The sequence below is a fragment of the Lutra lutra genome, chromosome 15, assembly GCF_902655055.1.
Source record: "Lutra lutra chromosome 15, mLutLut1.2, whole genome shotgun sequence".
In the NCBI taxonomy this organism is placed as follows: Eukaryota; Metazoa; Chordata; class Mammalia; order Carnivora; family Mustelidae; genus Lutra; species Lutra lutra.
The window spans coordinates 58506991-58519265 of NC_062292.1; positions in this window are offsets into that span (position 1 = coordinate 58506991).

A 12275-nucleotide genomic window follows, 5' to 3' on the forward strand; every position below is an offset into this window, starting at 1 on the left:
ATAGCCAAACTGTGGAAGGAGCCGAGATGCCCTTCAACAGATGAATGGATAAAGAAGATGTGGTCCATACATACAATGGAATATTACTCAGCCATCAGAATACCCAACTTTTGCATCAGCATGGTTGGGACAGGAGATTATGTTAAGTGAAATAAGTTAAGCAGAGAAAATCAACTATCCTATGGTTTTACTCATATGTGGAACATAAGGAATAGCATGGAGGACCTTAGGAGAAAGAAGGGAAAAATGAAGGCAGGGCAATCTGAGGGGGAGATGAACTATGAGAGACTATGGACTCTGAGAAACAAACTGAGGGTTTTAGAGGGGAGGGAGGTGGGCAGATGGGTTAGCCCAGGGGCTTTAAGGAGGGCAAGTTTTGCATGGAACACTGGGTGATATACGTAAGCAATAAATCATGGAACACTACATCAAAAACTAATGATGTACTGTATGGTAACTAACATAACATCATAATAAAAAAGCATATTGAAATGCAGCATAAAACAGGCCACACCAGCATCCAGGCCAAGGGTTTAACAACACTTCGATACTTGGCATATTTATTTGGATTTCAGGCTTTTTAGGCCAAAGCTCTGCACCTCTTCATTCACCCAGAAGCAAAGCATTCCCTAACTGGGGCTTTGGAGCCTAGTTCCCTTTCCTTAGGAAAAGGAGCATGGGGGAGCAATAGGAGGTTTGGATGGAGAGCCGGGAAATGCTTCCTTGGGGGAAAGGGAAATCTGGTACCATCAATAAGGTTGAGTCTATAAAATCATTTTCCTCTGGGATTGAATCTTGCTCGATGTACTGTATATATCAGTCAACAACTCTCATCCACTGCCTTTTTCAGAAATTCCACTTCCTATAGCTAACTTCTTTTGGCCCCTGACCTGTCCTATTTCCTGTATGGCTAACATACTGAATTTCAACTATCAGAACTCGCTAAAAACAAAGCACAGAAGCCCAGCCAAACAAACCTTGGTTAAGAGCAAGTTTGTTAATTAAACATCAGAGAAGTTTCAAGAAAGTTGCTCTTGAGGCTTTCACAGCTTTTAAAGAAATGCCTTAGAACAGACCCACAATCAGGGGTGTTTAAATAAGGTGGAAATTAAACACTTTGAGAGCTTCCTGTTCCACAGAAGATGGCAAACGAGCACAGGGTGCTGGTTTCCTCCCAGAGCCCAGTCTTAGAGACTCTCTTAAACAGGGAGTTGGTGGATCCTGGAACCTAAGAGAAAAACTTTAGGGATTGTGGTGAGGGTGGGAGATAGGAATGCATAGCAGGAGGGGGCCAAATGTTACAGACAGGGCATGACGATTACCTTTAGAGGTCAACTTGACCAGGTCATGGGGTGCCCAGACATTTGGTCAAACATTGCTCTGTGAGGGTGTCTGGATGAGATTAATATCTGAATCTGTAGACTGATTGAAGCAGATTGCCCTCCCTAATTGAATGGGCCCCAATCAAAGACCTGAACAGAACAAAAAAATCTGAATTGGAGGAGACTACTTCTGCCTTACTGCTGAGCTGGGACATCAGTATTTTCTGGCCTTTAGACTTGAACTGAAATATAGTTCTTCTCAGGTCTTGAGCTGCCCACTTTTGGATTGAAGCTTACACCATTAGCTCTTCTGGTTCTCAGGCCTTTAGACTTGGGCTAGATTGACACAGTGGCTTTCCTGGATCCCCATCTTGTTGACTATAGGTCTTGGGACTTACTAGCCTCCATAATTGCATGAGTCGATTCCTTACAATCTATCAGTCGATTGATTGGTCTATCTCCCATTGGTTCTGTTTCTCAGGAGAACCCTGACTAAGGCACAGAGGTTGTGCCTGGAAAGTTCTTTCCAGTTTGGACTCTTTTCTCTCTTTCATATTTATCTAAATGAATCAGACCCACCACATGGACCTTTATAGAAAAACAAAAAATGTGTGCATCGCAGAGGCAGAAGAATATGATCTTAGATTTTTCCTAGGATGGTAAGTGGAGGGTAGCTGGCCTCCTCTGAGTACTCCCTCACCAAAACATTCCTGCTGATGCTTTGGGTTTGGTAATTACCACAGAGAAAGATCATCTTTGAAAAAGAGTAGTGCCAGCATAGGTCTTCTATGCATTTCCTTGAGGGTGATTACATAGGTAGTGGTTATAGTGAAATTGTAATGTCCTCCTCAAGTACTTGGAGAGATTCTCACTCTCCCAACTCACTTGGAAGTCATGAAATCTAAGGCTTTGGGAGTGCCCAGTGGACTTAAATGCAGAAAGAAAAAAAAATGAGAACTCCAAGGAACACAAGTATCACCAAAGAAGGGCCCCAACTGAACAACAAATCATATACTAGAGGAAGAAGAATTAATGAACTGGGAAGAATAGGAATGTAAAATAAACTTAATGAACATCTTCAAAGCCCTAATGAAGAAAATTGAAAACATAAAGCAGGAATAAGACTTATGAATATTAGCTATATTTCCATTTGGCAATACTGAACTTGAAAATAATAATAGTTGAAATAGAGAACTCAGTGGTTAAGTTGAAAGTACCCTTTTTTCCTTTTAATTTCGTGGAAGCATATGACTATATAAAGCAAAAGTTATAATATTGTATTTGGGGATGTATAATATATAGGATGTAATATGTATATACTAATAACACAAAGGCTGGGGCTAAGTATTGTTAATGCTGTTCTTATATTTCATGTTACATTTTATATTAACTTACATTTTCATATTAACTCTAAGTGATTAGTTAAGGATCTCTAAAAACAACCACTGAACAACAACAAAAAAAACAAATAAAGGAGACAAAGTTTAAGAGCCAGTAGAGGACTGAAATGTTAAAAAAATTCAACCACAAAGACAGAAAAATAAAAACAGAGAAATAAAAAAAACAAAACAAAACAGAGAAATAAAAAACAAAATGGGAGAAATAAAAAAACAAAGAGCAAATGGTAGAGGTGGATCCAAGACTTTAATAATTAAATTGACTGTAATTGGATCAATTTCATAGGGTTTGTAGGAATGGATGAAAAAGCAAGACTGAACTTATTTTCTGTCTACAAGAAAGGTACTTTAAATATAAGAACGCAGGTAAATTGAAAGTAAAAGAACAGGTAGTGATATACAATGTAAACAGGAGACATAAGAAAATTTGAATGACTATGTTAAAATCAGGCACAATAGACTTCAAAGCATAGTATCAGAGATAAGAGAGGCATTCATAATCATAAAATGGTGAATTCATCAGGAAAACCTAACAACCAGAAACATGTATGTGTATAATAACAGATCTACATAACACATTGGGCAAAAATTGATTGAACTAAAGGGAGAAGCAATCCCACAATCACAATTAAAGATACTCTTACATCTCTTTCAGAAATTGATAGAACAACTACACAAAAATAACATCAAGGAGATGGAAGATCTGAATAATATTATTAACACACCTTGATCTAAATGACATTTATAGAACATCATAACCAACATCTGTAGATTACACATTCTTTGCAAGTGCACACGAAGCATTTACTAAGATAGACTACATGCTGGGCTATATAATAAGTCTGAATACATTTCAAAAGATTGAAATCTTACAGAGTATATTTTCTGTAATTAGATTATAAACCATTGTCAGTTATATAATAAACAATTATGTATATATATTATATATATATTTATATATTATATATATAATTTATATATTATATATATTTATATATAAAGATATACATAGGACTCCCCAGAAGGAAAGGCTGATTCCAGGGCTCGGGCAGGAAATATGTAAGATGAGTCCAGAGCATCTTATTGTGACAGAAAGTCAGGAAGCATTTGAGCCCCAATAATGGGGATACGTCAAAATGATATTGACACTGGTTTGAAGTGGTTGTCAGTATCCAAATATGTGACAATTTTGTAATCAAACAAGGAGTAACATTAAAGGATAGAACTCATTAAATAAGATGAGAATCCACCAATCCATATTGATAGAAACAAACAAACAAATAAATAAATACATGAGGATAAAGAGCGAAATCTTTCTTACAATGGAAGGAACAATGGAATGGAATTAGAAAATACTCAACGGCTATTAAAACTAATGTGAAGGTTTGGATAGGAACAGAATATTTACATGGTCTTAAGGGATCTTCCAATATATTACTTATTATTTATGAAGGAAAAAATTACTACTGTTAAACAGTGGAGAAATATGGCAGGCACCACATTATATCAAGAAACCTAAGACAAGCCCAGACCGAAGAACGTTCTACAAAATTCCTCTTCTTCTTTTGAAGAGTCTGCATTCTTTGAAAATGTGGTGGTTGAGAAATGGGCTGAAGAAATAGTCCTGATAAAAGGAGATGAAACAGTGGGTGCATGGCCGGCTGCATTGGTGGAGCACGAGACTCTGGATCTGGTGGTTGTTGAGTTTGAGCCCAAAGCTGGACTTTAGAAAAAAAAAAAAAAAAAAGGTTGGTTAAGTGAATGGCATTTGGTTTTGGCTTGGGTTGTGATCTCAGGGCTGTGATGTCAGGATAGTGGGATTGAGCTCTCCCCTCGGCCCCAGATCCTTGAATAGTGCAGAGTCTGCTTGGGACTTTCTCTCCCTCTCCCTCTGCCCCTCCACCTCACACTCATGTGCACATTCTCTCTCTCTCTTTCTCTCTCTCTCAAGTAAAATAAATAAATCTTTTTTTTAAAAGGAGATTGAAGAGATGCAAAATATATCACCCTGGATAAGGAAAGTGTAATAGCTCTATGCCATTAATAGGACAACTAATGAGATTTGAATATGCACTCTGAATTAGATAATGGCACGATATCAATGTTTATATCCTGATTTTGATCATAGAACTGTGATACCCAAGATTATGTTCTTGCTCTTAAGGAAGAAGACACTAAAATACTCAGGGATAAAGGGGCCTGATGACATGTCCAAACTTATCTTAAATGCTTAAAAAAAAAACACCCCACAGGTATAGAGATAATAGATAAAGCAAATGGGACAAAATGTAAGTAATTGGTGAATGTGGGTAGACTGTCTGGGAGGGCCTTGTGCTCCTCTTCTAGTTTTTCTGTAAGCTTGAAATTATGTCAGAATTAGAAATTATCCACAAAGCCAGCGGGGAAAGAGTTGGCTAGTATGAGTAACTGAAAGAGTGGAGAGCAAAAGGCAATCATCCATCCATTCTTAAGGGAACAGGAAGTCTAAGATGATGGTATGTATACACAAAGAATGGAAGACAATGTTGCAGTCAATTAAAAATCCACACATGTGTAAAATAACGTGACTAGATCTGTATCACATACCATCGCTGGACAGGAGAAATAGGATAAGATCCACAGCAAAATACTATCCACTTTTGGCTGAGTGTGCACTAGCCAAAAGTCGATGTTTTTGGCGAAATGTGAATGGATCCCAAGGACTAACCTTTCATTCCTTCTCAGTTTATGCTTCCTTGCCATCTGCCGTATTTTCTCTTAATTCCTGGTGTCTACAATGTATGATCAGTTTTTTTTTTATTAATTTGATCTGTAAAACCAACCCCATGTATGTTAAGAATGATCTACAGAATTATGAGGCCCAAGTTGGGTCTAAAATCCACTTGAACGTCACATTCTGTGCCCACACCATTCATTACCCCTGTTACTATTACTCTAGAGTCTGGTGGACGTGTCTAGCACTCCCATGAGAATCTAGGCTCTTTCCACTCTTCTCGCACCAAACATAAGGCTCAGTTACACTGAATTAATAATTAAACAAAGATGTTCTAACATGAAGTCTGGACTAATTTATGAGAGACCTCTGACCCTTGGTGTCCACTGATGCCCTCAGTGAGGTCTAATCAGTGCTATTGTATATTACAGTAGACAAAAATAGAGTTTACAACATTTTGACAAATCTCAGCATGAATTACTATATCGTTTTGTCTGTCATAGCAGTTCAGGATGCAACTAATGAGAGAATTACATTTTCCCACAGAATGTCTGGGATGCAAAACACATTGTTCATACTTTTGGGAAAAAAAAAGAGAAATAATAAAAATAAGATTTTGTGAGAGCTTTGAAGTGCCTGGGGCACAATGACAGGTTCCTTTGTTGAACAGCGGATTTTCCTAATGCCACTTGGTGAGATTCTTATCAAACGTTTCTGAGCAGGAGACAATGAGAAGGAGCCTGCGTGAATAAAAGAACAGATGAGGAATGTGCTGTGATAAAGGCAGAAAAGAGGTGGGTGAGTGGGTGAGCGCCTAGGTCCTCATTGAAAACAAATACCTCGAGGTGGGGAGAGAGGCACGCTTTATCTTTGGCATTCTTTTTATAGCTCCGATCCAGAACTGTTTTGCCTTGAAAATGAATGGAGTGCCGGGAGAGCGACTCGGCCTTGTTCTTTGGCCTCTGTGTCGCACCACGCAGCCATTTTAATGAGTTATTTCCCTGAGTCGTCCTCCTAGGCAGGTCATCATCAATATCCCCGCGTTGGAAGCAGAGCTTAAGTGAAATAAGGGTTGAGGAGTGACTCAGTAATAGGCCTTAAATATGTGAGGGTCATGTGGCCGAGGATGGGGAGCAGCTGTCTTGAGAGTCTCTCCTGAGTTCAGAGGAGAGGATGTGAGCAGACTGTTAGCAGGGAGGGAGGGACGGATAGGGAGAGAGTTTCGAGTCTTGGGGAGAAGCGTTCTCTGTGACATCAAGAAGCTTTCTGGGGGCAGGGATCTGTCTCCTACCTACTTCTGGGCTTGTACCATCACAGCATCTCCTAGATGTATATTCCCAGAAATAAATGCTCGATTGGTTGATTAATGAATGGTATGGACAGCTACTTATGTCAGGATCTGTCAACCAAGACTAGAGACCCATTGATCTTGGCTGACTCAGTTACCAAGAAGGAAAGACCAGATGATCCTACAAGGTCACCACTGTTTCTTGGTTTCCATAATTAGCTCCTATCTGATACTGGCTCTGTTCAATTCTATTGCAAATTCAATCAAGTCACTATTTCTTGATCATCTGCTATGCGGAAGGCCATGGGCAAAGCTTTGTGTGCATTGCAGAAATGAATTAGTTATGGCTCCTGCCCTTGAAAAAAAAGAAGGGGAAGGTAGAATGGGAGAGAAAGAAAAGCATATAACTTATTACATTACATGTGTTGCAGAATATGAGAAGGGCTAGCTTAGCCATCAGTCCGAGTTCATGAGATAATGCTGTAGGAAACAATGCACTCCAGTTTGGGAACCAGGAGAAGAGTGAGAGTAAGAACACTAACATTGCTGTGTGCTGGGCAAGTGATGAGTGTGTCCCTTAGATTATTTTCTTGAATTCTTCCAATACCACCCATGTACAATAAGTACTAATGCTATTTTCATTTTGCTCATGATAATTAGGAAGCAGAAAGTTAATTGACTTACCAGCAGGCAGCAGAGTCAGGATCAAAGCTGGCAGCCCAACAGAGCTTAGGCTGTCTTGGCGAAAATTAACTTATTTAGCACATGTGGGCGTCCAGTCTCTGGACCAGGGGTTTCTTTTTTTTTTTTTTTTTTTAAGATTTTTTATTTATTTATTTGACAGAGAGAGAGATCACAAGTACACGGAGAGGCAGGCAGAGAGAGAGAGAGAGGGAAGCAGGCTTCTTGCTGAGCAGAGAGCCCGATGTGGGACTCGATCCCAGGACCCTGAGATCATGACCTGAGCCGAAGGCAGCGGCTTAACCCACTGAGCCACCCAGGCGCCCCTGGACCAGGGGTTTCATATAGATCTTTCATTTACTGCTCTGATAACTTTGGAAATTATATTACTGTCTTTATGTTACAAGTCTGAGACTTAATGAGATTAAATACCTTGCCTGAGTTATGTGGCTTATAAACACCAAATGGGGCATTTAAACCCAGGCAAGCGTGGTCTCACAAAATGCCATTTCCCCCCACTAGCCAGAGTGCTGCCTCGAGAGAAAAAAAAAAAGTGGCCAATATTCCCTCAGGGCCTCAGGAACTCCAGGAAGGCAGTTACATGCCACTGAAGGCAATCGGGAGATCTCAGGCATGGACCCCATCCATGTCTCCTGCTCACTACCGGTGCCTCCTATGGAGGAACTGCCACTGGTAGGACTGTAGCAATAGCAGATTTCAGGTAGAACTTCCACCATTTAAAAACTGGCCAAGCTGTCTGTAGGGCAGTTGTATTAGTCATCTACTGCTGAGTAACAAATTACCAAAAATTTAGCGGCTTAAAGCAATACCCATTACTACCTCACAGCTGCTTTGTGTCAGGAGTTTGGACACGGGTTAGCTGGAGCCTCTGCTTAAGGTCTCCCAAGGCTACGTTCAAAGTATTGGACAATGCAACAACATTACAGGCTGAGGCTTGCTCCTCTTTCGAACTTGTTCAGACTGTGGGCAGAATTCAGTTCATCCTAGTTGTAGGCCTCCTCAGCTCCTAGATGCTGCCCCTCTCCACAAGCAGTTCACAGTATAGCTTTTTGCTTCTTCAAGGCCAGTAGCATATCTGCTAAGGAGCATATCTCTCTTCTGAGGAAAGAGGAGGCTTCTTTTTAAAAGGCATTCTCTTGATAAGTCATATCCACTTAAGACAATCTCTCTTTTGATTAACTGGAAACTGACTGATTTGAGATCTCAGTTACATTTGCAAAATCTCTTCATCTTTGCCAGGAAAATTACCTTAATCACAAGAGTGGTACCCCACCCTTCATACAGTTTCTGTCCACAAATCAGGGGGAGGGGATTATATTGGACAAGTACACCCAGGAAGTGAAGTTTGGGGGCCATCTTAGAATTCTGCCTGGTGCATGGAACTCATTCCTGGTGCCTAAAGTTGTGTTGGCCTCCTTCAGGTTAAAACAAGAATCCATTCCATTATGTAGGCAGGGCCAGAGCAGAGTCTCTTGGTAAGCTGCATGGGCTTTGGAATTCTGCATGTCCATTTCCTCTCGTGCAGGGTTCACCTACCACCCATCACTTTGGTGGGTCAGCATTTCCAATGAAAGAGTCCATGGGAAAACAGCAAGATTTATGTCTAAAGTTGATTTGGTGATTAGCTTTGGTGATTACTTTTTAATGATCTCTGCTTCCCCTCTCCCCCATTGTTGTCAACAGTCAGGACTTAGTTGTACATACTATTTATTGAAAGAGCTTAAGAGGAAAAGGCCAAGGCTAAGGCCAAATAATCGAAAGGAAGCAACATGTCTGAGGACATCTAAATGTCAATTGATGGAATCAGCTTCTAGACTTGAAGATTTTATCTTTAAATGGTCTCGCGAAACTGCTATTCAACGAAGGAATTCTTATAAATGAAATCGGATTGCCTTTCAAGGGCTGTCTATTGAGATCCCACCTTAAGGCTGTTTCGTTTTGTTTTGGTTTTGGATTTATTTTGTTTTGTTCTACCATTTTCACGTATACACACTCAGCCTAAAAAGGATTGGACAATGAAAAAAGGCCAAGACTGTGACACTAAGCACATATGTAAGAAAGCAATTTAGGGCTTTCAGTATCATTTAAAAATGTCCAAGGCTTCGATATCCTTAGACAGTTCACCTAATAGTACCGCCAAAATAGAGACAACTTTTGCTCCAAAGTCATCTCTGGTGGTGAGCCAGCTTTTACTGAACAAAAGCAAAGACAAAAACCCAACAACACCCCTACCATTCTGACCAAAGGCGGATCCTTCCAATGTCCTCAAGACTGAAGAGGAGGTTATTCCTACCCATCCTCCTTGGCTTCAGGGATTAAGTCTGCTGAGAACACATTTAGCTCACAAAGGCTCAGTTCCTACAGCTGGGTTAGATAGTGGGGCAGAGTGACTTTTGTGGACTTGATATCTGGGCCCAGACTAGGATCAGGGTGAGTCTGGAATTGGCTTTCAGGCCCCATCTCCTCCTCAACACCCACCCATTCCAAATTCAGCCTTGAGGGCCTTGGTGACTTTAAATATCTTTCTGGGTCTGTAATGAAGATGCTTATAAATATTACAAGAGATTTATCACTTCAGTGTGAAATTCTCTGATACCAGCAGGGAGTTTTTAAACACAACTGGCAACAAGAAGCATATGGTCAGAGATTCAAGTTGCAGCTTTTTAAAAAATTTTTATTGTTGTCTGCCAAGGACAATATATTTTTTTCCCTTCTTCAAAATAAACATTGTGCAGGAATGTGCCTCAGCAAATGGCTGGGGTTCTATTATATTTCATGCAGCTTTCTAAACAATTTCCAACCCTGGGCTGGCCTGGTGTCAAACAGAAGGCAACCAACAATAGCAAAATCCCATTAAAGCTGAGAAGGTTCCTTCCTGAGGTGAGCCTGGCCAGAAATAGTCATCTTGGCTTATTCTCCAGTTTGGCACCGGGGACTAATAATGCACAGTCTCCTAATGGAAATTATCTAATTTCATCCAAAAGCTCCTCCAGAGAGAGCCGGGCTGACGCACTAACAGTCAATATAACAACATTCTTCTTGAAGTGCTGAACAATGGGCCTTTGGAGAGACTGTGATAAACCACGTCAGACTCCGGACAAACATGAGTGTAAAAATAGGCATCAGAGGCATTGACCCAGCCACCTAATTTCTCAGGAGGGAGGCCCACAGAGGAGGGTTTGTTCAGCGGGCTTTCTGGGAATACATCAGACCGGGTGGGAGAAGGATAGTGGGGAAAGAAAGGAAGGGGAGTGGGAGACAGAGAAAGAAAAGATAGAACAAGTCTTATAAGAATGGGAGGAAAATGAAGAAAGTGGTAAATGAATGAGAGAAGAGTTTGTTGTCCATCTGTGGTCCAAAGTATCAGCCACTGTGTACAGTTGGTGAATATACATCATGCTTTGGGTGTGATTCCCATAAAAATCAGGGAGTTGTTTTTCAAATGTTCTGTGCAAGGAACAGCCACCAGGAATAATACTCCATTTAAAGATGTATATTGGAGGGGCATCTGGGTGGCTTGGTGGGTTAAGCCTCTGCCTTCGGCTCAGGTCATGATCCCAGAGTCCTAGGATCGAGCCCCACGTCAGCCTCTCTGCTCAGTGGAGAGCCTGCTTCCTCCTCTCTCTCTCTCTCTCCCTGCTTCTCTGCCTACTTGTGATCTCTGTCAAATAAATAAATAAAATCTTTAAAAAAAAAGAATAAAAAAAAGATGTATATTGGAGTCCTGTGAAATCTGTCTATACACACATAGGAGTTCTATAACACTGTAGAATATATATTATATATAGAATGTACCTGTAACTATGTGCAATTAACTATATCTAAATCTGTTTGTCCATCTATCTAACACCTATCTATCATCTACCTATCAGTTATGTAAACTATCCCAATAGCACTTTTCTCAAACCAATAGGATCACCCTGAGGCAGAGAGCTGGTTTTATGTTTTCCATGTTATTACTTGTTTCATGAATATTTTTAGCTCCATGTAAATTTTAAGCTCTCCAAGGGTAGGAAATAACTTGTGTTTATAATGGTTATTTACATCAAGACAATAAGCATCAGTCGAAACCGGTTGATTGATCCGTTCAGTACGGAGTCCCATAGTCTTGAAATGTCAGGAAGTCACTCATGTGTGAGCATTTCAAGAAAAACTGGAAAAACTTCTTCAAGATGAGTTAAGTCAAGGCTAAAACCTATGTCAACTTTTCTACACCTACGGTCCCTTCCTCTCTCTCCTCCCACCAACAGATTAAAGAACAGTCTAGGTTCTGGAATAAAGAAAGAGTGCTCTAGGCCAGAAAGCCTTGAGGTAGAGAGGTCAGAAGAAATTCTCTTTGGATCTGATGTGAGAATTTGCAATTCCAGACTGATACAAGACAATACTGGGGCTGCATTCACAGCACTGAAATTATATTCAGAGACTGAATCAAGATGGCAGCTTGAGCTTGTGAGTTGGCCTTTCCTGCTTCTTCCCAAATCTGGATATATATTTAATACACTGATAACACTTGTGTCTGGGGAAGGAAACTCTGTGGCTGGGGAAAACCAGAGTGAAAAGGCAACTTCTCTGCATATGCTTTTATTTCTTTTCAAGTTTGAAATATGTGAATATAACACTATCATTTTTTTTTTTAAGAGAGGGAGGATGAGCTGGGGCAGGAAGAAGGAGAGAGAGAGAGAGAGAGAGAATCTTAAGCAAGTTCCACACCCAGCATGGAGCCTGGTGCAGAACTTGATATCACAACCCTGAGATCATGATCTGAGCCAAAATCGAGTTGGATGCTTAACTGACTGAGCCACCCAGATGCACTTACACTCTAAAAATTCTTAAATTAAATTTAAATTAGTTTT